Raw genomic sequence first — 6,718 nt, forward strand, 5'->3', positions numbered from 1 at the left:
TTATTTTGCTTTGGAATATTCTTTGAGTCGAAGCGGGGAGGGGGTGGGGGGCAATGTAAGGGATGCAATTCACCTTGAACCTCCATTATATTGGATTTCTCTACTGGCTGATCAAGCATGCAAAAAGGACATTTCCTCAGCACTAAAATCAAAACAATAATGATGATTAAAAAAACATGTGCACTATTTGTGCTGGTATAACCGTACGTGTTGAGGGCTGTATAGTTTTACTGGGAAAACACTATGAGTTGAGGTACTGGAAATTTGTATACAAAATCATTACACTGAGGGCTATTGATAAAGCCTATGCACCAGGGAAACAAAAGTAATGGCTCCTGAAGCCTGTCAAATGCTGCAAGGGATTACTGATGCTTATTTGACATCAAAGACCGGAGGTCCACAGCCAAGGTCAAACAGAATAGGAATACACATGGGCTTAATTCTACACACCCCCTGACAGATGCAGATGGGTGCTTATGAGACATGAGGCATTTAACTGACTGATCAGGCTGCAAGCAATGGGAATGTTGGATCATACGTTGATTAAATGGTAAGGTCCTAACCCAGTTTAGCTACGACCATAGGCAGCAACTGTAGTATGTTTAAGAGCCATATTACCTTAAAGTCACAGGATCAGATCAGATCTTTTTTCCAATCAGGGAATCACTGCACAGAACTGACTGCCAGCTCTTGGAAACAACAGCACTCCTCTGTTGGGCTACAAGCACTGAGGGAGGAAGACTCATTACTCGCTGTTTTTAGTGTCAGTGAGGTGTTTAAGAGAGAAATCAGAGGTAGAGCAAGGGTGTCAGAAGGTAAAAAAGATAAGCTTTTTTTCTGCTACAGAGAAAGGGAGAGAGCAAGGAGCAAACAGACTTTAAGCAGCTAAACAGAAACAAATCTAACCTAAAACTTTTTTTGTTTTTAGTCCACCTGCCCCTCAGCAAATTGTATCTGATTTAAAAGCGGTCACAACTAACTGTTTCCTTACTTCTTGTGTTTTTTCAGGTGATACTATCTGTTAGTGATATTAGTTTACAGTAAAGGGAAGCAAGTATTTCAGTGCATGATGTTGACCTGTGTTTTCATTGTGTGAATGACACTTAACTTCCTGTATAGATAACAGCAATGCTTTAACGTCTTGCAGTGAAGCTGTTCTGTTTTTTCTTTAACGCTTCATATCATTTTGGATTTCTAATCAGTTTTTTTTTTATTTCAGAGTTAACATTTTATATGGGTGGAAAATGCATCAGAGCAGCTTTTGATACTGTTGATCACTTGATTTTATATAAGCTCCTAGAAAAATGGGTTGGCTTTTCTGATAAAACACTGGACTGGTTTATTTTCCTGAAGGACATAGACCGTTTACGTGTTAGTGGGAAACTTTAAATCAGAGACCAGAACAATCAAATGTGGGGTTTCTCAAGGCTCCATTCTGGAGCATCTATATACTCCCCTTGGCTCAGATTATAGCAAACAACAATATCAGTTACCATAACTATGACGATGATACAAAGCTTTACATCACAATGTCACCAGGTGACTATGAACCCAACAGAGCATTGGCTAGATGCTTAGAACAGATCAATATGTGAATGTGCCAGTTTTCTCCAAGGTAATAAAAACAAAACTGTAGTTTTGTTTTTATAAAAATGTAATAAAAACAAAACTGTAGTTTTGTTTTTATTACACTAGTTCTCTATAGGTCATAATATAGTCTTTAAAATCCTTCTGTTGGTCTATAAATCACTGAATGGATCAGCTCCTCCATTCATCACAGATTTGTTGTCAGTGTATCAACCTTCTAGTTCCAGCCTACTATGTATATCCAGAACTAGAACCAAACATGGAGAAGCAGCATTTAGTTCCTATGCTCCAGTTATCTAGAACAAACTCCCAGAAGATTGTAAAAGTGCTGAAGGCTGAGTTCTTTTATGTCAAAGTTAAAAACTCATTTGTTTAGAACTGCCTTTACCTGTTAAAGTTAAGCTGTTAAAGGAATAGTACACCAAAAACATGATTAGCCTTCATTTTCTACTCACCCCCGTGCTGAACAACACTCTGGAGTACTTTTTTGATATCTCAAATGCATCTGAAGATCCGGGAGGCTTCTTGCTGTCTGCTGACATTCAAATAATGGAGGTCTATGGTGCCCGAGGCAGAAAGGTCCATAAAAGTCCACAAAAAACGTGTCAATATTCCTCCATACTGCTCGTCCAATGTATTCCAAGTGTCCTGAGTGTGTAGCGTCCATAATTTACTCGAAACGAAGTCATTTAAAATGTTTTTAGAGCATAAACAGTAGTGTATAGAATTTCCTAAAAGCGCGTTCACGAGTCTACGGAAACCGCGGCAGACTAAACCAGACGAAAGTGCGAATTCAGCTCGGCAAAGAACTCATGCTCTTCCTCAACACTGAAGTCCTCAGACATTTTTCTTTCGTTGTTTCTTTCTTTGCACAGGTAAACAGCACATTTCTTCTTCTACGCTTGCATTATCGGCAGAGCAGACGCTGAATGCGCACTTTCATGTGGTTTGGTCTGCCGCGGTTTCCGTAGACTCGTGAACGCGCTTTTAGGAAATCCTATACACTACTGTTTATGCTCTAAAAACATTTTAAATGACTTCGTTTCGAGTAAATTATGGACGCTACACACTCAGGACACTTGGAATACATTGGACGAGCAGTATGGAGGAATATTGACACGTTTTTTGTGGACTTTTATGGACCTTTCTGCCTCGGGCACCATAGACCTCCATTATTTGAATGTCAGCAGACAGCAAGAAGCCTCCCAGATCTCCAGATGCATTTGCGATATCAAAAAAGTACTCTAGAGTGTTGTTCAGCATGGGGGTGAGTAGAAAATGAAGGCTAATCATATTTTGGGTGTACTATTCCTTTAACTATGGTATTATTACTTAAAGTTTATGATCCAAATGTTTATTTGTTTTACTACCTTCATTTATCATGTTTTTAGCTTTACATCTGCCTTATTTTTCTTCTAACTTATTTTTTAATTCATGCAAAGCACATTGAATTGTACTTGTACTGAATTGTGCTATACAAATAAACGTGCCTGGCCTTGTCTTGCTGTTTTCCAGTGCTAACATTGCTAATTGTGCTAATAATTTGAAAGAACCTTTAACCTAAAAACAAATTTAATGGATAAATGGATGAAAAACTTTTTCAGGTTTTAAATAAAATAAAAAAGTAACCACTGACTCACATATGTACAGTTTGGTGCTGTATATCATCCTTAATAAAGTAATTATTAATTGCACACAGCAGATGGCACAGAAAAAAAAAATCTTCCTTCTCCGATATGCCCAGATATTTCGAGTCACAAATTTACGAGTCCAAATCAATTGGTGGCGGTAATGCACCTATAGGTTGTTTGTCAACATCCATTAGATGAGAAGAAGACAAAAACACAACCATCGGATGAACGTTTTCTAAAATGTTGTTGCACAGTATAACATATGATTAATGTTTCTTTGGACTCTTCCTCTTCTTCATGTTTAAAGGTTTGGTGAACAGCTTTCAAATGCATTACCACCACCACCTGGTAATAAGTGTAATCGCATCATCAGGGGTTGTAGATTTGTTCTTGTAAATGTTTTATTCTTGCTCTTTATTTTGTGATTTCTAATTGTAAATTTATGATTTGTACTTGTATTGTTGCAAAGTTATAAATTTGTAACTTGTATTCATAATTTTTTACTGAAACATCTAATGTCACTTGTTTGTATTAGATAACAACAAAGAATAAATACAAATCTTACATTTCCTCACATTTAGTGACTTACAATTGCAAATTCAGACACCTATGCATATGTTTTTATCAACAGTTGTCTTACCCCATAAAAGGTTGATCAAAACTTCATAACAGTATCAACAATCTGAAATTAGCCACTGAACTCTGTATCTCCATTTCTGTTAATGCAGGTTTGTGATACTTATCTATTGAAATACACTCCACTCTAGTTCTACATACACGGAACGAAATACTAAATAGAGAAAGGCAAAGGGAGAATGAGGGGCAGTATGTTTGACAGATGGATACTGCAGTGCCTCATCAGTGCAGAAGAGAGATGAGAACCTGTACCACTGGGGCTGACAGTGAAGGCTGGCTCCTGTCCAGCTGGAGATGGACCTTCAGAAACATGCTGTAACGTTTAAGGGTTACACTAAGGAAGAAACCAATGTGACAAATAGCTAGAAACTCCTCTAACTTGCTCACTTTACAGCGCTGTTTCAGCCCTGCACATAAAAAAGAAGCCCACAATGCCCCTTCTGATGCACTGAACAGCACTATTGTTCCCTGCAGGGGTCACCTGCTGTTGGGTATTATATTTTGGTGACCTCAAAAAAACAGAGCAAACTTACCTTTAGACAGGCTAATGATTTCTATTAAAAAAAACACACAAAAAGCAAGCTGATTTCATGTCTAAACATGTGTTTTTTTTTTATAAAGGTGGCTGTGTAAGTGCAAAGTGTCTGATTGCTTTGCATGCATGAATACATCTGCAACAGTTAGGCTGAACAGCTGCTACATTGCAAGGCTACAATGAAAAAAACAAAAATCTATGCATCTTTTTTACATGATAAAATAATCTGTTTTCAACTGATTTGTAAGACAAAATAAATAAATCACGACATGAAAGGCAGATCAGAAGCTGAAAAACAGAGGAAAAACTTTTTTGTTTACCTTTTGTTGTACTAGCAGTGGCATTTTTAATATAAAGGATGGCTTTCCATCTTCCTCCCATGATCTGCTTAAACCAAAGACAAGAGGGAAAGGGAAAGGGGGTAATTAATTACTTTTGTGAGCTATTGCACAGGAGAGACAATAAACCTGCCTGGTCGCCATGGATATGACATATTTGCTCTGAAAACAACACAATAATTAGCAAAGGAGAAAGATCCGGCGAGAATATGAGAAATCAGGGCTTAAAGTGCCAGTGATCTATTCCAGTCTTCATCCTTATCCCTGAGAATAATAATAATAAACACAGGAGAGCTTACAGAAGGAATTTATGAATGCACAAGAGAACAAATAGTGACCTCTTTGCAGATGCATGTTAAATTAAATCTCAGATCATAAAGGTGTTTTGTAGAGATCTGATCTAAGCAAACATTTAAAGTGCTTTAATAGATTGTTTCTTTATCAGCTGGAAGTAAGTAAAGCTGTGTCACTGGGGATAAGGCTCAATTTGAAATATCGGAAATAAAACTCTATATGATTCCTTTCAAGCAGTTAGTTTTTTTTTTTATTTAAAAAAACTGTTAAGGAAACCATTTTTATCAACTTTACTTCCTCTATTCAGGTTTTGAAAATTGATTGCATTTTTAGCAGTTCCTCTATTAACAGTAAATGACAGTTGCTAAGTCAATACTACCTGTTTAGAGAAAACCAAAATAGTTTCGACTAAAACTGTGACTTTCGGTACAGTAATAAAAAAGTCTTTTGATATGTGTTTTTTTTTCCATCTCTCATTTTGGAGAAGTGAGAGGCAAAAAAAATATGCAGAATAAGGAAAAAAAAAAGACGCATCATGTTTTATTTCTACTTCTTTCATGGAGGAGGAGCGCCTCGACTTGAGCGTAAAAAGTTGGATGTTTTTCTTTTCTTTTTGCTTTTGATACGGGGCAGTTCTTTAATTTTCCTCGCTTTTTTCAAAGGGCTGTGATTTTTCTACTTAGTGTGATTTTTATTTTTATTTAAGTTTATTCATGTGACTGTATTTCCAAGCGTACAGTAAGTACTGCGGCTGAATGAGTCGCTCCAGAGCGGCTGCTGCTGTCAACGACGCGGCTCCACGGACACATGGAGCGCGTTTACCGACAGCCCTGCAATGAAACACACCGCTCCATATGTCTATCTGACCCTGTCATGGCTGGACACAGACACACACCGTTGCCCTTTGCTTCCACCGAGTGTGTTTGGAAATAAAATGAGCATGGAGAGTAGTTTAGAGGAAAAGGGAAACTCTCTTACCTGCGCTACTTCGCTGACTTCCAGTTAAAGGGAAACCTGTAGTGACGTTGTTCTTCTCTTCATGAAAAAAGGGAAAACTTACAAAATATTTTTGGTTGTTTGTTTTTTTTAAGGTTTTTATTGTAGCATTTTCTAATTTCTTACGGGGCAAGTAGCCCGGAAGATCTGCCCTGGAGACCGGCTCCAAGTGGGAAGAGGAGTCCTTTAATTGAATTTGTGGGTCCTTAAAGGTGTAGTTTGGAAAACCTGAACTGGAGTTTAAAGGTGTTCCCATAATTAACTTTTCTAATCAGCTATTATTTGACTCGGTTGGTGTTAATGATTCTTTTTTAGACATTTTATCACAAAATGCTTAAGAAAATGATATTCAGTTCAGTTCATAAAAAATAAGATTTTCCCTAAAATGTATTTTAAATATTACCCCAAATGTGCCAGAGGTATGTATAATTTTCAACTGAATATAATACTGACCCTTAAATCCCTGCAGCAGATTTAGGTGTAAAGCTGATATTTTAATTAGTTTAGTTAGAATATATGTTGTAGTAGTTCAGCCCCGACTTTGTCTCTGAGGAGGGAACTAAAGATTAAGTAGAAAGCAAACAGGTCCTTCAACATCAGGGACTTTGGAGCTCATCAGGAAGATGAGTTGTGAAACCAGACAGAAATGCTGCAGTTATAAAAGTGGGGTTTGATGTTGTAGCACCAACTGAGATTTGACT

At 37.3% G+C, this 6,718-nt stretch overlaps 1 protein-coding gene across 4 annotated transcripts in view; it reads right to left on the reverse strand.

Moving 5' to 3' along the window:
* casz1 (castor zinc finger 1) overlaps positions 1-6,183 on the reverse strand; it is a 248,408-nt gene extending 242,225 nt beyond the window's left edge. For 3 of the 4 annotated variants that reach the window (XM_038305941.1, XM_038305937.1, XM_038305938.1), the window contains exons 1-2: positions 6,000-6,183; positions 4,710-4,773 (exon numbers count right to left, since the gene is read on the reverse strand). The gene's annotated coding sequence lies outside the window, so the exon portion shown is untranslated. Of the gene's footprint in view, positions 1-4,709; positions 4,777-5,999 lie in introns of all 4 variants that reach the window. The other variant, XM_038305939.1, reaches the window with a different exon arrangement.
* Positions 6,184-6,718: the final 535 nt, after the last annotated feature.

Source organism: Cyprinodon tularosa, unplaced genomic scaffold, assembly GCF_016077235.1.
Source record: "Cyprinodon tularosa strain WSP-4 unplaced genomic scaffold, ASM1607723v1 ctg57, whole genome shotgun sequence".
Taxonomy (NCBI): Eukaryota; Metazoa; Chordata; class Actinopteri; order Cyprinodontiformes; family Cyprinodontidae; genus Cyprinodon; species Cyprinodon tularosa.